Source organism: Excalfactoria chinensis, chromosome 8, assembly GCF_039878825.1.
Source record: "Excalfactoria chinensis isolate bCotChi1 chromosome 8, bCotChi1.hap2, whole genome shotgun sequence".
NCBI classification, from domain to species: Eukaryota; Metazoa; Chordata; class Aves; order Galliformes; family Phasianidae; genus Excalfactoria; species Excalfactoria chinensis.
The window spans coordinates 21,188,624-21,214,904 of NC_092832.1; the positions used below are offsets into that span (position 1 = coordinate 21,188,624).

The following is a 26,281-nucleotide window of genomic DNA, read 5'->3' on the forward strand; positions in this document are numbered from 1 at the left end:
CCACGTTTAGCGCAGATAATATAACAGTTGTGTTGTATTCAGAAGCTAACATGGTGATTTAGCACTGATCTGGAAGAATGCCTTGGAGAGCTGTACATTACCTTCAGGAGGTCAGCAGTAACACTGGGGCTCCTCTCCCCTCTTTGGCCACGATTTCTGTTTTGGCAGATGAGCTGCTAAGGAGACCTTGCAGGTTCCTGAACCTCCTGAAGACTCCATTGCCTAAAAACAAGCTGAGTAACCCATGACTGCATTAAAAATAATATCCTAGACCGTATATCCATCAGGTGAACCTCCTCCATACATGAAACATCAGTGCTAGGCTTTCCTGTTATAGAGCAGTGCCTGCTCATCCTCCACATGGTGGTGTTCAACTGGAAGAAATGCAATGGGTGCCATTATTCATAGCTGAGGACTCCTTTAATTGCTTATTTTGACCCGATGCCTACACGCATTGCAATAACCACATAATTTTCAAGAGTGCTGCCCCAAATGGTCATCGTAACAGCCATTTCAGGGGTGTCAATGCAGAAGCTGGGTACGTAACCTGAGGAACTAAACACATTTCAGTATCTGACGTCCTGCAGTCTTTCTGGGTTGTTCTGTGTGCATGTGTTCATGTTCTGTTATACCAATAGTTATCTGCCAGTGTTTCCATTAGAGGAAAATTCCAGAAGTGCAGCAGCCCAGGGACTTCCAGCAGTGGCTGTGAAGACACTTGCTTCTAAATGAAGCTTTTATTACCCGCCCACTTACATTTAGACATGTCAAAACAAGTGAGCATGAGACATCAGGTTCAGGCGTCCCTGTGAGCTCTCTGTTTATCATTTATTTATTTATTTAAAAGAGAGGTCAAACTGACATGACTCAGTCTCTAGCTCTAGTTCTTCAACTAATAACTATCAGCCAGCCATCAGCTCTGCTGGCATTGCTATTAAGCCCTGATCAAGTGGCTGAGGATGACTCATGACACTGATTTTCTCACTCCCCTCCCCCCCCCTATGATATGGTTCCACATCTCTAGTTTCCATTCCAGTGCTTGGGAACGGTTACAGGGGTTTATTCCAGGCACTATGAATTGCCATTCTAACACAATACGTGCTGTGAGCACCTATGTTATTGGTTACCCAGAGAGGTGGTAGATGCCCCATCCCTGGAGATGTTCAAGGTTAGGCAGGAGAGGGCTCTGAGCATGAGATCAGATTGTAGGTGTCCCTGTTTAGTTTGGGAGAGTTGGACTAGATAGCCTTTAACGGTCCCTTCCAACTCAAACAAGTCTATGATTCTACAGTTATTCTGTCCAGTGTTACAGCACAGTCCAAGCAGCTGATGTTCGTGGCTGCTGTCTGCATTGACATAGTACTGGTTGGATGGGGACACAGGCTGTGGCAGTATCTGGTGAGCTTCCCTGCAGCCTGCTGGCACCAATGGATGAGGATAACCATACAAGCACAAAAGTTTAGAAAGTTGGAGGCAACTTAAAAGTTTAGCAATTCCAGGGAGGGCACCGTTTCTTTGAAAGTATTTTGTGATTGTTACTGGAATTTGGGGACGGCTGTGAGTAGTTTGGTTTCTGCAGCTGAGAACTCAAAGCAGCAGCAAAGGTTAAGAGTTCAAAGTCTTCTGAGAAAATGAGAAAGAAGGGGAGAAGACTGTCAAGCATTTAAGGGATTGAGAAGACTAACATGGCTTGATCTTGTAGTTTCTTTCATTTACTCAGCGCTTTAAAGACGCAAAGTGGTAATTGGACTCAGTAAAGTCTCTAGGACATTCTGTCAGTGCCACTCTCAGAAGGCTGATCTGCCAGAGCTGGCCCTGCTGGCTTTTCTTTGTCTCTCTACAATACATGCTTTCACATGGTGGGCAATACCTGACATGCTGCACCAAGGAAGGAAGCCCTAAAATGAGAGTGGATGCAGCTGAGGAAGTGGCTACATGAGCTCCTCCATAGTGCCTTACAGCTCTGCTTTACTTCTGATTTGGAGGAATTCTGTTCTATGGCTGAAATTTAGCTCTTAGAAAATGCTTTTTATCAATAAGGACTGGTAACCACTGCACCTAAGCACAGATGGAAAACTCCAGTGTAGAGGACTTCAAGAACAGGTTAAAACTATGGCAGATAAGGATGACTTAGCTCTAGGTAGCTTTGCATGAAGTTATGGAAAAGAAATATAGAAGGGCCCCTAAGGCCCATCCAGCCCCATTTCCTATAGTTCGTGCCAAGTTTTGTAACCCATACAGACTTCCTGTTTATTAAACTTACAATGGAGGTAAAGGCATTTTGCCAAGCACAGACACACAAAGTAGATGGGCACTTTGATGGAACTGATCACGCAATTCTGTGCCACCACATCCAACCACTGAAAAGCAACAAAATGGAAACAGCTTGTAGTCTGGAGTAAGATTCAAGGCAGCACAGGATTAAAAGCACATAAGTGCACATTCTAATACTGGCTTCACATACCATCCCATTGCCACTGCTTTGCCAGCCACCTCCACAAAGGATGAGTGGTTTCTGTCACAGAAAGCAGGTAACCTGATACATAAAAAAGGCAGTAACAGTCTCTCCCTGTGCCTGCTTAGCCTGAGGAATGGCTTGACTCACTCAGAAGTGCAGGTGGCACGAATGTGCAGAACTGATAGAGAAAAAACAAATCACAGCGATGACATTTGCATTTATTTTGGGTGCACAGAAGACCCAGACTCCATTTTGCTTCACTAAATATCACAGACACAAAAATAACTGCAGCTACAGCCAGAACTCACCTTTTCCAGGTAGCATGGTGGGTTGTTTTGTAACCATCTCTCCTTCTGCAATCACACATGCTGTGCTTCTGCCCACAAGAACTCCCTGCCCAACTTCAACCACACCTGCAGGTCATTACCCAGCTGATCCTATCACAGGAACTCCCATGGGACAGCAGAAGCCCACCTGGGAGAGCCACAATGGAAGCAGCTGGGTGAATGCCTGTCTCTACTGCCTGCCTCTCTTCTTACTTCCCCCTTCATCAATATGTTGTTCTCCCTGTATTCCTACCTGGAAGTGGAAACCTGCATCCCCAGGTTTCCTTCTGAAAACGCTGTTCCCGCAGTGTTTGCTCTTTGTCTGGCATCAATGGTTTTGGGGAGATTTCCGAGCAGTCTGTTCATGCACGACTCTGCCAAATTTTGCAGATGTTAGGAAGTTCAGATAAGACAAGAACCAGGCAGAGCTCTCTGCAAAATCCCCCACACTTCTGATCTCCACCATGCCTCTCCCCCCCCCAAAGCTTCTGGCCTTGGCATGAAAACAGGACAGAGGAGGCGTGTGGATCTCAGAAGTCATTACTAGTTTTCCACAGAGCAGATTCACTGATCCTATTGTGAACAGCCTGCTTCAGCTGGAGCCTCCAGAAACACACGCACAGCCTTATTCTGTCTGCGCGTGAAGGCAATAAGAATCTCAATTTGGAAACCAGTTAGCAGTACAAGTCATTAGGGGAGGTACTAAATGTTGCTGCTTTAATAGCTCACTGATCATTTAATAATGTCGCTGCTGCAGAGCATGGTGGCACCATTCGCCTGCTTTTGTTTTGCTTTTTGAAATTCAGGGTCATTCCACTTTGAAGTGAGTGGATTATCTCTCCTTCCCCCTCTTGCCAGACACTGCAAACTGCTTTAAATAATTAGGGAAAGGATGGCTCCTTCAAGTTCGTCATCTCATTTTCATGAGGTCCAGTGTCATAGCTTTGGAACAGGAAAAGAAGTGGTGGTGGTGACGAGGATTTGACAAGGGCAAAACAGTTAGCAGCCCCCACTCATCTTTAATAAGTCCTGCGGGGTCCCTGCCAAGCAGATTGGATCTCTGTTTTTATGTCTCATCTACAGGACAGCACCTCCATCAATTTAAAACACCGCACTGGGTTATTAGTTTATGGAATTCATCCAGGTTTACTCCTAAGCAGGATTTAAAATTGAGACCTTCCAACTCAGAGGCATCACTTACCAGACGCACGCTAAGTAATCTTAAAGACAGACAGAAGAAGGAAAAATAGGGAAGGGAAAAAGAGGGGAAGGATTCGCAAAGAGAAAGAAGGATGAATCTTTTTAACAGCTCGGATTAAAAACCAGAAGCAGCTCTTTGTTTGACAAAACTGAATTCTGTGGCAAATCTCTGACCACCACAAAAACAATCCTGTTATTTATGAAAAGGGGGATATTTTGTGTGGGAGAGTCCCCAGTGACTGTGGTCAGTGAGCACACTGTCAGCTTTGTACAATCTCAAGAGAAATATGGATGAGGTTTTCTCATCTCTTTCTAACAGCTTCCATCAATGGATCAAACCCCTTCCTGACTTGAACAAGAGCTCTAATGGAAAATGGCATTACACGGCTTTAAAGCACAGCGCTATATCACGCCCAGCCTGATCAGAAACAGTCCTCTATTTTAGCAGAGCTGTTTTCGCCACAGTCACTTGTTTTGTATCTCACGGCTGACACTACTCTCTGACAAATAAGAGTGGCTGCCAATGACACGTCTGATTGTGGGGGGGTACTTCAGATAAAGTGCAACTGGGGCAATTCAGAGACTTGGGGAGGGGGACTCATCCGGGGCTTTTCAGAATCACTGATCACAATGCAAACCTGGGTGGTGATGCTACCTCCTTGCTCAAGGGAAGACATGTGGGAAGCAGACAGGACTTATTATAGAATCACAGAATGGCCTGGATTGAAAAGGACCATAATGATTGTCTAGTTTCAGGCCCCCCGCTATGTGCAGAGTTGCCAACTACTAGCCCAGGCTGCCCAGAGCCACATCCAGCCTTGACTTACCCCATCCTTCCTATTGATTTTCTTGGGAGCAGGGCTAGGCAAGCACAGACAGCACCAGGCTGTTGGCATTGCAGAGCTGCAGGGTACATGTGGGTACACCTCCTGGGACGGTCTGCTATGGTCATGGGGCTGCTTGTAGCTCCTGTGTGAGGCTAAGAAAAGGAGGTAGACATTGTGGAAACAGATTGCGCAGAAGGTGGTGGATCTTCTTCCTGTCCTTGGAGACATTCAGTGTCAAGCTGGACAGGGCTGCACAGATGCTTTTGGAAATGAAATATATTAACAATGACTATTCTTCATTTTTAATCTTTTTGTATGTTATGAAGGAAGGAACTGGGCAGAAAGACTGTGACAGACTATTTCAGGCTTTCAGGCCCTTTTCCTGAAAAGCTTGATTGTAGTGGAAGAAATTACAAAGATGGAAGTTGTAGGCACCTCTCCCAGAGCAATCAGAGGGCTGTAGTCTTCCCTCCTCCTCTGATAGGGTTGGCTGGAGAACACGTACCTAGGAGAGTAACATTTTCTCTCTGCCGGAGGGACTGTGCTGCAAGGACCGCACTGCACTTCCCATGAACTCATTTCAATATCAGCTGTCGCATTTGCCCTTTGCATGAACTCAACAGAAGCAGAAGATCCCAGCCAGTGCCTGGGGTGGGGAACAGACAGGTCTCATGGTAGGTGGTGAAGATTCTGCGTGGGTGACCTCAATTCTCCCTCTACCATCCACCAGCACCAGCAAAGGAGCCACCCAACTGAATACATTTTGCTACTGATGGAAACCTCTGTGTGACTCTGAACTGCAGAGCTAGTTTCACATGCAGACAGGGAAGGGGAGCTCTAATTTCACTGCAGGATTTGAGATATGTAGACAGGGCATCCAGAGTAAGCACAGAAACAGTGAGGTGTGAGATATCTCAGACAAAGTAACACTGAAAATGCAGTGGGGCCACTGCCCATTCTTACCTCTGAATCCACACGCCATTTACCAGCACTATGAGCATCATTTTACAGGGATATCTCTGACTGCTCCATTATCCTAATGCCATCTTCACACTGTCCTCTGTACGTTACATTTTATCCATCTCACCATCCCCTACGCCACTGGGAGATGGAAATGGGCCCTCCTGTAAATGGTAATCTGTCCTAAGCTGTAAAATGACAAAAGAAAATGGTTTATTTAATACCTTGGCAGCCCTGACTCCTGATGAGGTTATTTAAGGGGCAGAGGTCAGAACGAAGCTCACAGCTGAAAAAGAAAAACCCAGAATGGGTGACTTTCAGCATCAGGATATTTGAATTAATGGAAATACTGCATCAGCATCCCTCTATATATTGATATACTTTGAAAATGATTTACTTAAAACCTGGTTGTAATAGCTCTTTGTCAAGTTGTCCCCAGATGAATTTGGGCTGGTATTTACTGGCCTCACATTGCTGTCTGAATGATCGTTAGTTACAGTATCAAGAAAACCCCAGGATAAGTCTCTTCTTGTGATTTTAACATTTCTGATATTGTATTGTTTAATTCTGGTCACTTGCCAAATCCGGGAAGGAGCCCTTGGGGATTAGATGACCTCAGCTCTTTACACAGTCAATGAAAATTGCAGAGCTGATTCTCTCATACAGATACACATAAAATGGATGAGGGGAGAGGAAGCAATTTTCAAACGAAAATCCAGCATTCACAATCTTCTCCTATCATTGAGGTTCTCAAAGGCACAAGGGAAAAACAGCAAGAAAACTAAGTGTTAAATGCTTTTGTTATCAGTTTGGTTGGAATTGCAAGAACGACTCAGCTCCAATATAAATTAAACCCTTCAAAATACACTGGAGAAACATGGGTGGAACTTTTTGGGGATCCTCTTGGTCCACCACAGCTCAGCCATCGCTTCACGCCTAACAGTCCCCATTAGAGATTCCACGCACAGCTTTGTGCATAATATTCACCACTACCCAAACAAAATCAGTTTCAAGATAAATGGTAGAAAGAATGTTTCAACACACCAAAGTGTGGATAAAGCATTTTTCGTCTGTAAATTGTTGGAAGCTCATGAATTGTATAAATCATAACTAGGTATCAGTAGTCTGTTGCATGCTGCATTTTCCCTCTTCAAGTGCAGCTTGCATTCTGAGGCAGGACACAGTAGCCCTGACAAGAGCTGTTCTAAAAGGAAGAAATTACGGGATGAGAGGAATTAAGAAACATGAGAAATTAAGAAATTGAGAAATATGGTGATTGAGTTTCTTTGTGACATAAACCTGCATAGAACTGATTTTGAAGTTTTTGAGTAGAGGAAAGATAAAGTGAACTGCAGTGATTTCAAGACTCACAGTGATTCTCAGGGACCTTCCTCCCCTGGCTGGGTTTGAATTAGTCAAAGACCCACTGGATTCCTCTTGCCTTCCATCAGCCTTTGGTAAGTCCCTTCAGGATAAGGCAACGTCTGCATCTGTAGTGGGCAAAATGCAAGGAAGAGACAGCTTATCCTCAGAAATTGGCTCACCTCCTCTCTCGAACCATCCCAGGAGGAAAAAGGACCATGGCCTCAGAGGCTGTACCTTTAAAAACACTTGCAGTCTGCAAGTAATAGTCGTGCTTCAGTGTGTTCAACATTTTGGCTGAGCTCAGTACAAAGTGCAGTGATTTAGAGGTGGGAGATCAGGCGGGATTCAGCAAATTCAGAATTATTTATTTCTTTAGAGCAAAAAAGTCTGGCTACAGATTATTTACTGCAAATGGGTCTGTTTGGGGGAGGGGAAGAAGGTGAGAGGGTAGAGAGGAGGCAAATTGATGGATTGAAATTTTTCAATTAAAACAAGCAGTTTTTGAAAAAGATTTAAGGTTTTATTGGAAAAAAAAAAAAAAAAAAAGAAAAGAAAAAGGGAAATAATTCAAGAGTCTGGAGCCCCACTAAAGTGAAGATCATAAAGATTCAGGGGGAGAAGAAAATCCTATTCAGTGTAATATGAGGAAGAAGGAAAAAAAATGTAAGAAAAACATCATTATCTTTGTTTCTTCTGCTGTGTTAATGTATTTCTCTCCCTGCATTATCTCCAGCATCTGCAAGTATTGATTCTGAATAAGGCACTGTGGTGTAGACTGCAGGCAGCAGAAAGGTCTGCTGGGAGTAACACGTTTCCAGGGCTGTCAGATCATGAAAAAAGACCTTGGGATTGATTTTACAATGGGAACTCCGCTTGGCCAAACCCGAGACAAGGAGCCTATCCTCTCTGCAAGGACAAGGATGGGCTGGAATAGCAGAGAGGTTCCAACTCAAGGGATGGATCAGTGGTGCCAGTGGTTCTGGGCGCTTTGCTTGGGCTTAAACAGTGCTACAGGAAGAGAGAAAAACAGGAGTTACATGAAATAAAATTCATCTGGGTGAGGAATATGGGCCATGTATGCCAAGACCTCATCTTTGTCTTGTTTTGCTTTCTTGGACTCAAGACCATGCCACTTCTGAGCTTCCTCTGTAGGGACACAGGTGAGCTGAGACAAAGCACTCTGCGCATCAGCAGACACACCTCCATGGGAGGTGGTCACTCCACAATAGTACTGTTGAAGGACAGGAGAGATCAGGGTTGTTACTAGCAGGTAGAGAAAACTAATGCTATTTTTGCCTGCATAAGGCAGGAGTAAAATATTACTGCAATCTCCATCCCCACCAATTAATTTCCTCTTTTGCTATAATAATTCCCATTCCCAGATAAATTTAGCTTTTTCTAAAACCTTTGATTTTTCCTTTGTGTTTTACACTCAAGCTGGAATGCAGTGATAAGGGACTACACACACATATATATTTAATCTACATACACACATGTATAGTTATATATAGTCCCTGCCACAAATAACACTCCTCTGACTGCTGTCACAAAGCCCTTGCTAAAACAGCTACTCACCCAACCTGGCTTGCTTTCCTGCATCATACCCCTAGAGAAGGACTGCTGGCAGCAGAGCGTCTCTGTCCAAATAACCATGCTGGAAAGGTCTGCACTCTCCCTTTCTCCACTGCCTGTCTCTTCCCCTCACTTCTCCGATGGGGTTTGAATAAACCTGTGCCAGACTCCACCACCTCTCACTGAAACCACAGCTGACTTTGCTGGAGTGGCTGAAATTACACATGTACACAGTCAGTGTGGGAGAGGCTCTTGTTTTATAGAAGGGGCAACTCAAAACAAGTGCTTGTGAGGGGATTTGGCACTAACTGGTGGGGCAGCTTCAGAGCCATTGCTTTTGCTAGTGAAAAGGGCTTTCATAACAAGGTGCTTTTGACCATAATATAACCAGCAACCCCTGGATTTTATGAGAGACCTAAGCAGCAACCTCACATCTCTCCATTTTCCAGTGTGTCACTTACGGTTATAAAAATCACTTCCCCTTCACATTCTCCTTCTAGAGGTGAGACTTGTCTGCTGTGCTGCTCCTTACACTGGCACAGCTCCTGTGCAATAAAATGAGAGCCCAGGCTGAATGACAGTCCCAGCTGATACAGATAAGAGGAATAAGAGGCTGTTTACCCCCTCCTTTTCTATTTTTCTTCTTGTAGAATAAAATAGAAACACTCGTACATGGCTTTCTTTTTTTCCTATTAAACTCTTGTATTTTGTGGCCACATCTTGTTTTGCTATTAATCTCTATCTATTACTATTAATAACAAGGAATAATTCCATTCACAAGTTTCTGTACCTTACAGGAGATCTCCATGCTCTGCACCACCTGAAGGGACCTCCTCGTTGCCAGACCCACTTCCTCCACCAGTATTTCATTGAAACACCATAGGATATATGCCCATGAGTGCCAAAGGAGATTGGCTGCAGCTGTGGACCGTAATGCACAGCGCCTTCTCCAATCCCTGCAGAGCTGGATGGTTGAGCCCCAAGCTGTGCCCCAAGCTCCTGCCAGATGCAGCACTGGGCTGTGGAGGCACCAAGCAGAGTCAGACTCTGCTGCTCCTGAAGTTGGTTTAATTTCTGTTTAGTTGCCTGGGGATTATCAGGAGTCCAGAAAGCCTGAGGAGGATAAACTGATAGGATGTGTGGCCTTTGAACCACAAAATAGTGAAGAGAGAGGGCTCCACAAATGCTGTAGGGCAGGATAAACTTCTATGCAGCTGCAGGTGATGGGACAGGAAACTATGGTCTGAATTCACAAGAAAACAGCTTGAGATTAGATTTTGAGGGAAGCTTTCTAGCGATAATGAAGCACTGGAGAGAGATCTCCTTGGGAGGCCATGGCATCCCCATCTTCAGGCAGAATTAAGAAAAAAGCTATAAAGAGAAGGGCAAGCAAAACTGATCCTGCTTGAGAATGGAAGGGTGGGCAGGGGGGTGCCCCTCTGACTCAATGCCCTGTGTTCAGATCTCACTGGGGCACCTTCTCTTTCTCTGCTGAGATCTTTCTCAGTCCTTGGCAAGGCGGGTAGGACTGATCTCTACTTCTGCACTCCCAGGAGGAAGAGTAGGGGGCATGAACCCAGCCCTTTGGAGCCACAAGCCTTCAAAAGATCACCTCAGTTATCTCACCGCTATGGCCTATGATTGAAAATTCAGACCCTCCCTAAAGGCTATACATGCTGCTATCTTCAGCTGGGCTAAATCCCAAATCCCCTGCCCCACATTCGTCTGCTCCTCATTTCTGAATTTAAACACTGTTCTTTAAAAGCCTCTCCACCTTTTGCTGCTTATTAAAATATTGGTTGCACTCTGGCTTGCTTTTCCAAGAGATCTGGACAGCAGTGCAGGCAGTTCAGACAAACAAACAACCAAACAAACAGAATCCATTAGGAACTGCCACTCCTGACTGTCGCCCTTTCACATACATCACATTGAAAAGGTTAATGCTTCCCAAAAGGGGTGGAAGAGACGGGAGGAGGGGAAGGGCAGGCGGGATCCAATCCTATGAGGACCAGATGTCAATGGTACTCAATACAGCACAGAACGGGCTCCCCCCCAAGTAAGACAACTGCCCATCCCTTGGCAAAACTTCCCTTTGAGGGATCTATAATTTATTAGGGAAGGTGGAGCTCTGAATAAATTGTGCATAGAGATGAAGAAGTGATGATCGCTAACTCAAATCCCTGGGAGCCTGGCATTTTCAATCTTTAGCTCCCATTTGTGTCCCCAAGGTCCTGACTAAGTGAGCAAGCCAAAGAGCTGAATATCGACAAATCATAATGAGCTCATTGAGATCTAAGCATTGCAATTAGCAGGGTGGAATGGAGCAGAGGGGCTGGGAGGCAGACTGTAATTATTTATAATGTTGATAATCACTTACATGTAGTTAAAAATATAAACACATCCCAAAGCTTGATGGCATTAACTACCCTTCAATTAGCTCCATGCCCAAGAAGTAAGCGATACCCCACACCTGCAGGAGATAGGGGAAAGGTATCTGTCTCATGGCTATGCTCATTAGGAGCCTATAAATTGTTGGCATGGGTGGGAGGCTGTTTAAAGGAGATGCCATCACTGTAGCTCCCATAACTAGATTGTGTTGCTAATGGAGTTGTGGAGAAAGACAGCTCAGAATATGTGGCTTATGTTAATAGAATCATAGAGTTGTTTGAGTTGGAAGGGACCCTTAAACGTCCTCAAGTCCAACTTCCCACTTGTTCACCTGGTGGCAGTTCCCCTTCTCCCATCTTCCTTCATAAATTTCATGCATCCCAACCTTTAGATAGCTCTAGAGTTTCTCACCCAGGTGACCAGAATTCATTAAGTCAAGGCGTATGAGTGCAATGAGCACCACGGGAGGAGAAGTGTGCTTTGCTGTGAGACAGGCCAGTATCTCCATCCTGCAGTCACAACAGTAACCACGGTGTGTTACAGCGATACTCGAACCATCCTTAGAAGCACTCCAACTACAGCTCACCTCATGCTGTTTCTCTTGTGCTGAAGCCAGCTGGTTTAAAATTAGCTGGAGTGCCTCTGTGCTGCAGATATTTCCCTGTTCCTGGAGATTTTGACCGAAGTGACTCTCCCACAAAGTCAGCCAGCCTGGAAGATGTAAGAGCTGGATAATCAATTGCTTTCCTCCCTGCGATACCAAATCTCTTTGTGGATATTGAATCAAAATGCCTCTTACAAAAACATAAGAGATGTAAGGAAAGAGTTGGTCCGAACAGAGATACGTTTTGCCAGCCAGAGGGGAGGGAGAAGGTGCAGTGGGCAGCAGTGCCTTGGAGCACAGCTCACAGGGAAGATTACATACTTGAGCAGAACTTGATCAGCAACACACCTTCACCTGCACAGTAAGCAGGAGTGACCCTTATTATCTCCACAGTGCACTTCACCAATGCAAAAGTAAAGCGTTATGTTTTAATGGAAAAACAGGTTAAGAGTGAAACCACAAGAGAGGCGGAGATCACTGAACATCAAAAAGAAAGGCATTCTGGGGTTGGGGGAAGAGGTGAGACCCCACTCTGCCTGTACCACTGATTTCCTTCCAGGTGAAGGGAGCATTTAATGCACGGAGAGTAAGCTTGGGCCCTTCTCAGTGCAGATGTACAGAAAGGACAGTAGTAGGGACATGGCCAGTAGAGTTCAGTGAGGGAGCTTAATGAAACCAAGGAAAAAGTGGAATGAAAAAAAGAAGAAAGGAGGGAGAACAGCAGCAGGCTGAGCTGCAGTCAGACAAGCTCTGAGAAAATGCAGGCAGTGTTCAGTGAAACTGAAAGGGAGAAAAGCAACACTGGAGTAAATGGAAATTGTTCAAAGATAATTGAATGTATGTCCAAGTGCTCGCGTTTGCCAGCTAGCAATAAATACGCTGCCTGCAAAAGCAAGCCAGTGTGGGCAAAGGGAGAAAGTGCAAAAAGCAATCAAGGGGAAGCAAGAAACATATGCAAGCAGGGCAGCAGTGCTGTAGGGTACAGGAACAGGAGACGAGGGACGACAGGCTGGAGAATGAAGCTGTGAGACTGGAAATGAGGCAGAACTATGTATCTTGAACCACATTCAAATAGGGCCCTTAGGCCTACCTCGAGCATGCTGGAAACCTGAAGAAAGGCAGCTGGGTCATGCTGCCAGGGGCTGGCAGCAGTCAGGAGAGCTGATGTGCTTGGGGCCACGTTCTGGTTGGATGACCATTCAGTAGAGTAAGAAGGTACAGGAAATTGGTCCTCACTCCATGGACAGTTTTGCAGGGACTGAAGCAAGTGATTTTCAGCTAATAGAGAAATATACCTGAGTGATTCTAGTAGAGAAAGAGCAGAGAAAGCATGGGGAATTTCTGACCTTTCTAGAAAAACCCCGCAGAGAACAGAAATAAAGGATTCTTTCACAAGAAATACCAAACCAGGTCAGACCAAACAACCCACCCCAACAGCCTGTCTTTGTCACCAGACAGCATTCAAAGGAAGAACATAAACGCTTCAAGTGAAGAGACCTCACCAGGTCAGAGGAGCAGCATGGACACCTCCTTAGGGTACAGTGACTGAGCTGGGATCAGCTAACTGCCCAAATCAGCCTGGGCCCAGCCTGCACTAACTCTGCTCACCCATTTTCAGGACTGATTTATCTTCTCAGTTGCCAGCAAAATCAACCAAGATCCAAAGAGCCCTCTGCACAGGCACACTAGGTACAGCTTCAGGTACAGACCTGAGAATCCACACTGGCTCCAGCACATTCTTGCATGCAAAAATTAACACAGGAGATAAGATGCATAAAGAGCTGGTCACTACAACAAATAAAGCAATTCTCCTTTGACGTAGCAATAGCAAAAGCCTTTCAGAGGCTCACAAGCTCCCACATGTGGATTAAACCAAGGTACACAAGGGGATGTGATGTTTCCAACCCCACCAAGGAAATCCAACAGCAGAAACAAGAGCAGGAACAATTTCCTGACTTGCTCCATAGGAACATGTCTGTCCTTGGCCAAGGTGATTCCTATTTGAGAGGAGGCAGCCTGGACACATCGTTTCGTAAGGAGAGAATAGCATCATCAGTATTTCCACAAAGATTTTCTTGGAGACGGTCCCTTTGCTCCAGCCAGATCCATGCTTGCAGTGTGTCCCTTTTCTCACAGTTTGCAAGAGAGAAGCTTTCTGCTGGTTCACCTCTCACAAACAGCCCGTGATACCTCACCCACATTGAGCCCATGTGGGAACAAGGCAGTGAACCCACAGGTGTGGAGAGCCCACTTGAATCAGCTCACCTGCCAAAGCTCCACTCCCATAGAGAACAATTCACAGTCCAACAAACAGCCAAGGACTGCTTGGCAAGTCATCCTGAGCTGAAGTAGCCTGGAAAATGCGGGTCTGTTTGCAGATCATCTGTCATGCAGGAGAGCATGCCAGACTCATCAGAGAAGGCGAAACTGTCCTGCAGCTGGAAGAGCACAAGAGCTGTGACCTGGCCCTTATTTCAGCCTAGCTCGGCAGCTCCACCTGCACTTCTTTGTTTTTCCAGAAAAGCTTGAGATGATTATAAATTTCTTCATTGTTATCTTTAATTATTTTTTTTTTAATTTAAATTGTTATTTTTAATATCAAAACAATGAGGAGTGCTTTTTGCTTTCCAAATCTGGTACTCTCAGAAAAGAACATGTGTGAATAACAACTCCTTAAAACATGGAAAGGAAAATATAAATAGGTCCTTTCCCTACCTTGTAACATGGAAACAACCTCAATATTTCAATGCTTTCAGTGCTACATTTCTTCCCCTCTTATACAAGCAGATCAGCTCTAATTAGTTCTGACTAGCGCATCTGCTTTAGCAGCACCTGATCTACACGGCAGGGAAACCATTAGGGAGAGTCCTGCTTATTTCAATGTGCTTTGGAGAAGTTTCATGTTGGATTAACCACTGAATCCAGTCACAAACCCAGAGAACAAGGGTGAAGGTAATTCGGGCTCCCAAACAAGGAGTTAAGGGATTCTGGCAAACCAGACCTGACGGGGGGAAGGTGTCTGGACCAACACCTGTTCACTTGCCTGTGACTCCTGTAATAACTTGTCGTACATTAGATCAATTTTGTGTCAGCCAACTCAGCTGATCCCACAGCCCCACTGTTCCCATCCTGAGAGCCTGATTCATATATTGCGCTGTTTTTCATGCATGCTAAAATCCCCTTTATTCCTCTCTCTACTGCTGTTGCCTTTGATTGTACAGAAGGGATTTCTAAATGCTTATTTACTACCAGCCCCTTGTAATTCCGGCATCTTGGAGGAAAAGCAGACCAGTTCATTTTGAAGCAGGACGTTCATCTTTTCGACAGCTCGCATAGACCGGGGCATCAATAAATTAAAGCTTCTAGGGATTAATTGATTGGAACAAGGTTGGTTAACTTTATGACTAAATGGGAACTAATCTGCCAGCAGACAGAGCGGAGCTGGGCTACATTTGTACGCAGCGAGTTTGGGCTGAGAAGATGAAAAATTGATGACGGTAATAAAAATACAAACAGGGATGCCAAACGGAAAAGGAAAAAGGAGGCTTTCTCCCTCAAGAAAATGTACACAGGCTCCGTTAGATCTGAAATGATATCTCCCTCAACCTCTTTTCTTTGTGAAAATCACTACTTCTGAAACAGAAATTCTACTGAAGGAAAGATCCTATTATCAGCAGCAGTCACATTTCACAGCAATGTGATTAACTGCCGGTCACATGGTCCCTTCGCTCACCACTTGTAGACAGCTCAATAATTTTAATGAGGAAAGAAGAGCGTCTTTCTCTTCCTTTCTTCTTTCCTTCCTTCCTTCCTTCCCCTCCCCCTTCCCTTTTCTTTTCTCCCTCTCTTCCCTCCCCTCTCCCCCTCAGATTTCCCTACAAGGCAGGCGGTTGAAGCTGACCCTTAAGGAAAACCCCTCTGGGACCTGGATATCACTTATCAAGTCTAAATATGCTCCAGGTTGATGTGAAGAGCGGCAGCCGCGTCTAGAAATCTCCCCTCTCAGAACAAACCCAGTCACCTTGGCCAGGAAATGTGCTCCCTCCATCACAGTCACACTTCAATCACCAGCCTCTCCCTTGTCTCCGCTCCTGTCCTTGGTTTGGAGTATTTACAGCCCATCTGTCTGTCTCAAACACACTTCTCACTCAAGAGGGAAATTAATCTCTCCTTCTCTCCTCTCTCTGCTTTCTCTCTCCTTCTCCCTCCTCCCCCCCCCCTCCCCCAACACTTGCAATTTGCCATGAACAGCTTCCCTTTTCTCATCTAAAATTCTCGATGACTTTGAAAATTGACTGCACCCACACACCTGGGCACGGCGAGAGATAATTGATTGCATTTTTGTTTCGTCTCTTCCCTAAACTGTTTTCCTTGCTAATGGCCAGTTCTCTGCCTCTTTTTTTGCCTTTTTTTTTTTTATTATTTTTTTTTTCCCCTAAACTGACACTCGATGTGAGGGACTGAGAGAAAGGAAGAAATAACCAGCTGCTGAATATTGTCTCGTCTGCCTCTCCCAGGAATTAAAAGCTCTGTGAGTGATGAGGTTCCTGCCTGGAGATGGATCGGAGCTCCCAGGTCCAGGTGATAGAGAGGTTTGCAGGCAGACTCTCTGGTGGCTTTGCAAAGGGATATGTCCTGTAGCACCGTGAAAAGCAAAGGTCACGTAGGCAGCACAGCCGGGAGCTACAGACAGCTCCATATTTTCCTCACTCATCATTAAGACCAAGTTACTTCTGCACCCTCCGCAGACTGAGCCAACTCAACACTGTGCAGGCAGGGAAATGGGAGGCACACAGCTGGCAAAGGACTGGGAGCTGGGACAGACCAGCAGACTGCCCAGGTTGGCATCATGTGGACAGAGAAACCAAAATAGTCAGACACACACATTGACCTTGGCTTGAAAATCTGAAGGAAGCCACTGATAAAGGCAGTGAATAACTCAAGAAACAAAGGCAGCCCTTGTGAATAGCCAGAAAAGCACGGTGTGAGAGGCTGGCTGCAAAGGACAAAGGTGGAAGAAAGATCCAAACCAAAACACTCAAGTCACTAAACGTGAGGAAACCTATAATAACCAAAACTGCTCTGAACTCATCCTGAAATGGAACCACAAAGGAGGATTAATATGGAGGCTAAAAGTAAGACACGGTGATACAAGCTAAAGTCATCATTTGAACCAGGAGGCATCCTGTAGATAGGTAAATACTTCCTACCTGTAGCTGCCTCCTTGAGGTTTTGTTTCTTAGAAGTGAAAGCTGCTTTTGCTGGGTGGTGACCAACGACAGGAACATGCTGAGAAGACAGCAATGTGTCTGGGGTGCACCTGGCCATCCATCTGCGGCTAAAGGCACAGCAAGATCAGTCTGGAGACAGATGGCAACTCAGGAGAAGCTGCTGCTCAAAAGGTACACCATCATTTGACCCTCATGTCCTGACAGGTTCTGCCTATCCAGATTGCCTGGAGCACCTGCAGACACCCCTGGGCAAACTCACATTGTATCTTACTTACAAAATGGTAACGAGAAAAAAACAGCCATAGCCTATCGCTTAGGGGAGGTCATGAGCATCCTGAAAAGCATTTCTCTTTGGGAAGTGACATCTAGCTATGCCAGGAATAGATATGGAGCTACTAAGGAGAAGGACAGACAAGGACTGGTCTCAAATCCCCCCTATGAACTTGCCTTTCTGATTTTTGTGCTGCACTGAAATCAGATTTTGGCTTAATCCGATACCTGGGAGCTCAAGATTGAGGAAAAACTGGAGAGAATTTTCAGTCATACAAGATTTCTGTAGCACAAGATGACAGAAATCCAGCGAATCCTGTGATCTTTTAAAGTCTGTACAGCAAAACGTGACCCAAAAGAAACTTGGCTATCTCAGTTCATGGCTACAACCTGCCCAGGAAACAGTGAGTTGCAGTTAAGTGAGCTAAGTTAATTTGCCTCAAGTCTCACCAGGCCAAAGCTACTCTGCTGTTTTGCTAATGTATAACAGACAGGAGCAGCCTTCACTTCTAACCTTTCCAGCCTGGATCAGCTGATTACATACATCAAATACTGATGTCAGAGATGAGTGGAAGCAGGAACAGTAGGAAATAAGATTTAGCTTACACCTTCATTTAATTTTATGATCAGAATGTTTCCAAACCCAGCTACATCCAGGGATATCGTCAAGCTGGATGAAGCTCTCAAGCAGAAGCTGGACCCTTCCTTTGTGTCAGCCAGTGCAGAAAGCAGAAAGGATGGGCTGTGCTTCCAGAACAACAGGATGGGTGCTGAAGGACCACCTCCCAAGGATGCATAGATATCTATCTGATAGATATCTAAGCCAGATTCGTTGGCAATAGCATTTGGAGGGGGTGGATGATATTTTTAGGAACAATGTAGGTTTGTTTGAACTATTTATCCTTTCTATACAAAACTATTTTCTCTTCTATTTCAGTAAGTACACAGTTCCTCTCTAGATTTACACTCCCAGGTGTTTGTATAACCTTCACTCAGGGCTCACAGATTTAAGCATAAACACATTTGATCCCTTCCCTTCACCTCATCCCTGGATTTCTGTAGCTGCAAGATTGAAGAAGTGCTCCCCAAGGTGAGCTCCCCTCCCATCAGCCTGCAGTGACCTCAGGTCACAACCTCTGGCTTTGCCAAACATGTGCAAACACGAAGTACATACAGGCCTGCAGTTCAATTCAGCTTCATCGTTCGTTTTAAGTCAAACCTTCTTGTTATTTATGGTCAGTCTTTGGACTAATGCAACAATAACCATTTCTGGTGTGCTGACCCACCATGACCCATGTAGCTCTCTTGACCCTCTGCACCATTACCAAGAACCTCTCCCAAGCCAGTGGCTGTCAACAAGAGTTAATTTCCACTGGTCCAGCAAAGCGATAAGCACAGAGGTGCCTGAATGCCAGCAATTGCCAACTTCTCCATTTGCTGTCTGGAGATCAACTCTCCTTTTTCTGAGTACTCCATTAATAAGCATCCCTCAGCAAAAGGACTGAGAGACCCAACTCAGCTCCCTTGCAGCCTTACAGCACCATTCCTGGGGCCACCTCTGACTCAGCTACTGAATACGGTCTTTTGCAGGCCTAAAAGAAAGCAAAATCTTAAAGCTGAAACCCAAAAGATGCTCACTCCAGTGGGCCACATGACTTTCTCAGCAAGGGTTTGTGGCTTTGCAGTCAGGCTGTTTTACTTTACAAATTTCATACAAGAGGGGAAACATAACAAACAAACCATTTAATTAGCAGGTACTCTAGAAAGCAAGAAGAGAGCAATGCTGAGGAGAGATTGACTGTATTTTCTCTCCATTTATTTCACAGAGACAGAAGTGTAAGTGACAGAAAAAAAAAAAGTAATAATAAATCCTGAAAGAAAAAAGTATTTTTTGGGAAAAAAAAAAAAACAAAACAAAACCAAAAAAACCACACAGCTTAACAGCACCTGTTTGAAGGCAGCCTGTAAAATGAGCAAGGCCCTACTTGGCCCAGGCAGTTTTTGATCTGTACTAGAACTGTTCTCTTTGGGATGTCATATAAACACAATTGATCCTTCAGCTGAAGCACAGGAGAGTTGCACTGCGCACACCCAGCCTCACTAATGAATGTCCCCATACTGCAGCAGGAAAACAGGCTTCTGGGGGATCAGTGTATCCACCGTCCCTGGAGGCATTCAGGAACTGTGGAGTTGTGGCACTGAGGGCATGGTTAGTGGGCATGGTGGGGTGGGCTGGGGCTGGACTAGATGATCCGAGTTGTCTTTTCCAATCTTAATGACTCTGTGATTGTATACCTACATGAATTCTTGTACGTCCATCTGCTCGACTAGGGTCCAAGTGCATAAACATTTTAATTCTCACAGCTTCTATTCCCCTAAGTGATACAACCCAAGAGGTAAATATGTGGCCTGTCCAGTGCCCCTCTGCAGTGTCCTGGACACACAGTGAGCACAGCTTGCCTAAGTTGTACATGAACTGAAAATGGTGTGACTCCAGGACAGCTGGCATTCTACTAACTGAATCATTACAGTTGGGAAAGGGCCACTTGGATCATCTAGTCCAACCCCAATCCATCCCCACCGTGCCCACTGGCCATGTCCTTTGCTATGATATCTACCCTTTGCTTGAACACCTCCAGGGGTACTATGGCTTATAATTCACCCTGCTTCTTCAGGCTCTGTCTCCTGCAGGAGGTGAGACCAAAGTGAGCCAATACATGGAGCTCTGCAGCTACTGGGCCATCAATCAGGCTCCAAACCTGCCAGTGCCGACTGAAAATAGTGTGCAATTACCGTGTTTGCAAATGCAGGGATGTTAGGACTCCTGTGTATCCTCAGTCACTGAGAAGTGAATTTAATGCCATTTAGTAGGAAGAACAACAAGTAAAGTGTGATGGAAATGTCATTTACCTTCAAAATGAGAAGAATCAGACCCTGAGTATTCAAAGAGGAGGAGCCTGTTGAGGGAGAAGACACAGTACAGCTCTTTAAATGGTGACACTGTCTGTATCCAAGGCTGCAGGAGGCTTTAAATGTGAAGGGAGCAGAGAGATCCCTTACAGACCTGCACAGCATATCCTTCAGATAATCAACACCAAGATACAGAGAGAGGAGGCACCAGGGCTCCAGAATGCTCACCTGTAGCTGGAGAAACTTTCAGATCTGACTTTCCACAAAACACCAGAAACTTGCAAGTGAAGGAGGTCTCTTTCTAAAAGGAGATGAAGAGGATCAACTCTGTGCCTGTCATGCCTGAAGTTGAGGTGGTCCTTGGTCTGTTTGCCAGTGGAAATGTGTCCACATGACAAAGCCTGCTGCCAGGGTTGACACCCTTGTTTCCTACTTTCGCAGAGAAACAAGGCACTCAGCAGCCTATTGAGAGGTCTTTACTTTTCACCTCTAAAGCTAGTCCTCCCAAATGAGTGATAAGACACAGCAGCATACTTAAGCTCTTCAGAGGACACATTTTTCAGGGCTGATAATCCAGCATTAAATTCACACACATGCACAACATTCTCATAATAAGACATAAAAGCAATTTCTTGTATATGTCACACCATTCACAGTATCTCCCCGCTATCTCTGGGGCATTCAAATGCAGCACAGTGTGACCTGCAGAGACTCAGAGACACTAGGTCAGCTCTGCATGCAGAGTTACTAGCCTTTCCCTGCACCCTAGTGGCCTGGCTGGTAATGGATGTTTCCAGGAAGAGCCCAGAAACACAAAAACTGTCTCACACCAATTGCATTTTAGAGCATTGTGCTCTGAAAAAAACGGTCTGCACTCAACAGCTCTCCACAGCAGAACAAGTTAGAGGCAGCTGAAAGCACCTGCATCTTCAGGGAAACCTGGACCAGCCTCTTGGTATCCAGGAGACGCCCTTTGAGAGAGGCAAACAGCAGCTCAGTAAATAGCAGTCTGTTGTGCTATGCTACGTTCTCATTCAACCAGGGGAAGCATGCCCCAAACACTTCTGCCACAGCTGGAAAACACTGTTGACAATGCAAATTTCCTGAGCTATGAATTTAGTCATTCGTGACTATTGCTTTGCTTCTGCCTCTTAACCTCAGTCAAAATCCACTCATCTACTTCACTGAGATGAGCTGATTCCTTGCTGCTATTTTCTGTGACAAATATAAACAGCACTAAGTGACAGCCGTCGGGCTAACTCTATAAGCATTTGCAATGTCTCATGATGGGAGTCAGCCTCTTCTCCCAGGTAACAGAGTTATGATGAGACATCATGGCCTTAAGTTGCATCAGGGCAGGTTCAAGTTGGATATTAGGAATAGCTTCTCTAAAAGAGTGGTTTGGCACTGACATGGGCTGCCAAGGGGAATGGTGGAGTCATCATCCCTGGAGGTGTTCAAGAACTGTGGAGACTGAGGGACATGGTTAGTGGGCACTGTGGGGATGGGTTGGGGTTGGACTGGATGGTCCTAGATGACTTTCCCAGTTGTAATGATTCTATGATTCTGTGATACAGTAGGTGGACACCAGGACATACATACTCACAAAGTGATGTCTTCTGAAATAAAGTCATCAGCATTTGCATGAAGAGCAACAAACAAGAAGGCACTTGAAGTGTGCACATTCACACTGGTGCATCTCAGTGAACATCAAAAATGCACATCTGTGAGTTTTTCTGCACATGTGGTTAACCGTGCAGCAGATGTACATGGCTGAGCCCTGCATTGGCATGGCTGAGCATACTGCAGCTGATGGCCAACACAAGCAAAAAGGAATCAACTCACCTGGGTGAGGGTTGGCTTGTCTTGCTGCATGCCCACCCCTGGAACAAAGAGCCTGTCAGTTTAGAGGCAATCAGTCCATATCCCCAGTTGTAACAGAAAAGGTGAGAAAGAAAAAGAAAAGAAAAGAAAAAAACAATTTACCTTAATGATATGGTTTGGTTAAGAATTAAGTGCTGATGAAAATTTGAAAGCTAAAGCCCACTTTTTAATTCACAGACCAGCTGCAGCACAGCATGCAGAAAGTGGGGTTGTCTGTTTCATTTGCTAAAACACCTCTTTTCTAGCACAGTGATGACTGTACTCTTCTGTAATTCAGTTTAATTGAAATTCTATGCCTGTTAAATTCTGAGCCCTATATTGATCAACATATGTCAACTGTGGAAAATTGTACTAAATTGTGTTGTGTTACTGTGCAGCAGTCAACTGTCCATTGGTGTCTGAACTTAGTTTATTTCACCTACTCACAATTGGACCTGCACTGATATTACATTTAGAATTGGATTTTCTGTTCTTGATTTTTAATAACCAGGATTTGTACCACACTCATAGAGATAAACAGAGGCAGCAATTTGGGCCACGAATCCATCAGAGCCCAGCCTGGCCATGTGCTGCACAGGAAGTGTCCCAGGACTGTTGTGCAAAGCTGTGCTGGAGTTTCACCCATCAGCTCTCTCCCCAGTCTGCTGGTTCTGATCTGATCCCATTACGCAGGATACAGGGCAGCTAAACATGCTTCTGACCATACTTCTTCACAAAAATACTCCCCAGGCCTCCTTTTCCTGTTCTGAATTATCCCCTAGGGCTTTTTACTAGAATCACAATGCTGAACTGTCACATTCTGAGCACTGGAACGTATGATCTAAGCCAGGTAAGAGTCCCCCAAATATAAACCAAGAAGACAAGGATAAAATTACGCCAGTGTATATGCAGAAAACAAAAATGGGGACCAAATATGCTTAATGGTTACTACACTAGCAGAGTTTGAGCAAACTGTGCTGTAGCGGATCAGCAGCTGTGGCTTTTTGGCAGACCACACTTGTCTCAGGATCCAAAACTCAGGATCTAGCACTCCAGAAATGAAGGGGGACTAATGATGACATTTAAGAGATCATAGATTTTGACACTTTCCATAGGTGAATTTTCCATTGTGAGCAGCTTTCTCTTTGATGGTGGAGTCACTGTCCTTTGAGGGTCTAAAGAACAATGGAGATGTGACACTGAGGGCCATGGTTAGTAATCATGGTGGTGATGGGTTGGGGTCAGACTTAGAGGTTTTTTTCCAACCTAAAAGATTCTGTGAGCCTATGATTCTAACAGGAGACTCGTAGAAAAATCACCTTACAAACAGGAGTTTTTTCCTCTGCAGCTTAATGCTAAGGATGCTCTAAGAGGAAAGCATAATTGAAGGAGTTCAATAATTATGAACAGATTTGGGGATCTACAGACTGTTGCTCTATAGATATCTTCTCTAGATTTATTTCAGATGGAAATGACCAGCAAGCCTATTTATTCTTTTTTCCACCAGTCACTGGATAGCTAAATCTTTCCGCAAAACAAGAGAACAAACTATTTTCACTCATTGCACCTTATTTTGGGTTTGCTGGTTCTAGATCCCCAGGTTAACTGTCTGTGGCCTCACCTCAGAAGCTAGCAAGGATAGAAGAGAAAAGTGCAATGGGGAGTTGGCTAGACAAGAGGACAAAGAGTGAGTCAGCTTTATCCGTCTGTTGCTAGACAAAATCTGGCTGTAGTTATCTTTTCCACTTGCTAGCCAATGTAGAGATAGTTACGTGTCCCACAGTGGCTCTTCCTGGATAGTAAGATGTTGCTTTAGGCTGACAGGTTTCCACATGGAAGATCTTCAATGCATTCTACCAATTTGCTTTTGAGGAAGGTTTATAGGAGCAGACTGAGCAGCGCTATCCGTGACAAGATTGGAACGGACACTCAGAGACGCACAGCTCTTTTATCAGATAGCTCGCCCTCCAGCTGGGCGTGGGTGGGAGACCCAAGGAAGAAAATTGCCTGTCACAGAGCTTCTGAGTCACACCAGTGATCATATGGCCACTGGGCCTACATCTGTAGTCTAGCAAAGGGGCTAGAGATCAAATGGACCCATTAAAATGAAATTTAAACATACAGACTTCTAGGAAAGGACTGTCTGAGGTTGTCTAGATTCTTTCTCTGCCTTGGGTTGCTGAGACAGCAGCTACTGACAGATGGGCACCTGCTTTATTCTGAATGCAGGAATGTGTATCCCTGAGCCTCCTGCCCCCCTTGTCCTTGCTATTGCACTCTCCCTCACTTTTCGCTGCAATTTCAGCCCATCACTCCTACTCTCAACCACCATGGCCACAGAGAACAGATTACTCCCTTCTTTGTAGTAAGACTGTAACGTGTTCTCCCTCTATTCTGCTTTTTCCTGTGCAAACGACCCCGAGTTGTTTTGACCCTTCCTCTCAAATCCTGTTTTCTAGATCTCCAATTGATTCTGCAACTCTTCTTCTCCTGACCCAAATTTTCTTGAAAAAAAACCCCACCCAGAACTAATGGCTCTGCCCCAGATGTGACCTGACTAACACAAAGCAAAGCAGAGGGGTCATCCCAGTACCTGTTTCCAAGGCAAACTGCTGTTTCCTGTCCCCAGAGAAGAATTTAGGTCATGCTGGGGAATCACAGTTCCCAGAACCTTTTCATACCTAGTTTGCTGCCTGCCCCTATCTATCTGTACAGCTGATTCTTTCTGTGCATAGACTCCTGCTTTTGCTTTCTGAATCGCATTCTCTCTCTCTCTCTCTTTTTTTTTTTTTTTCAGAACATTTCTCCAATTTGTTTGATCTCCTCAAGTGGAAGCTCTTGCACTGAGCAGCCTCTACAAATACACGGTGCAGTTTAAATTCCCCGGTGTTAAAAATATATGCTTGACCATAAAACACTCTACTTTTTATATGGAAATAGCAGCTCACTGGGAGAAAAGTGGCAATGCAATGCATAGCATGCTGAAGCAATCTAGGAAAAAATAAAATCTATTACACACCAAAAATAAAAATGCAAAGAAAATAAAGAAAGAAATAAAGCCAATGGGACTGTATTTACAAACATATCAAAATCTTCCTACGCAAAAACATTTACTTTCCATGCAAATGCAGTTTCTTACTTGCTTTTATCTCCGTTCTATATGCACACTATATGTCTCAGGAGTCTGTTGGGTTGATTTGTTATTGATTGGGGTGGGAGTGGATATGTACAGAATAGAGAAATACTTCTTTAGCGAGTAGCACAACTATTAACTTAACGTCCATTGGCCTCAAAAAGCAGTTCTGTCCTCTTTTCTCTGTTTTCTCATTTTGTTTCAAACTACATGGGCACATATCTTCAGCTTTCTTCTCTTTGATGCACAGTAGTGGAAGCAGCAGTAATTATTTCTAATCACAGGGAAGAAAAGCACAACTGTGGACTGTGCCCAATGGAAAAATATGGTCAGAAGTTCTCTACTCACAGTCCTGCTTGCCTGCACCTACTGTGCACAAAGAACTGTGAAACCAGGGGAGAGAAGCAGCACCTCTTGCTCAATATCTTGTGCTTGTAGCAAACCAGCAATTAAACAGAGAAAAAATAAAGCCCTGTGTAAGTTTTGACACAAATGAATGTATATCTCAGAATAAATGATCATGGTAAATGAACAACAGAACCCTGGGGACACATCTGCTATCGGTCTGGGACAGACTGACCTATCCTTAAAGGATTAAGAAATGTCAAATTTGAACAGTACCTATCAAGTGTTTCTAGAGAAACAGCTAAATAAAAACCAAAATAAGTTAAAAAACAACAACAACAAACAAACAACAACCGTACAAAATTGTATCCAACATAATTATACTGATAGAAATTCAGTGTTTAGAGTGATCTAGGCTTCATTCAGATACCTATCTTTGGGCCCAAAGCAAGTCTGTCAATAGCTCTGCAACAGAGTTTATGGGATTTGGCATGGGGATTTAGACATGTTTTCCTTTTAATTAGTGATGCCTCTAAATTTCACAGCGTGCTCTGAAATTCCATACCTTCCTCACATTTTACAATCCCTTTTACCTCCAGTAATCTGAATTGGTATAATTTTACTTAAGAGCACTAGTGCTTCCTTCCCCAAAGGATCCAACATATTCTAGACCTTTACTTACCCCTAACAAGGAGCCACCTCTTAAAACAGGAGTAACTGCTTAGCAACATACAGTAACACTATAAAAAGTCCAAGAGAGGAACAAAGAATAATAGGTCCGCACAAGAAATTCAGGGATATAAAAGACCTTTATATCCACATCACTGTT

The 26,281-nt window shown here is 44.6% G+C and overlaps 1 protein-coding gene across 3 annotated transcripts in view; it reads right to left on the reverse strand.

Annotated features, from left to right (window-relative positions):
- Positions 1 to 26,281, reverse strand: part of LOC140255477 (BEN domain-containing protein 5-like) — an 812,733-nt gene that overhangs the window by 13,197 nt on the left and 773,255 nt on the right. The window lies entirely within an intron of this gene.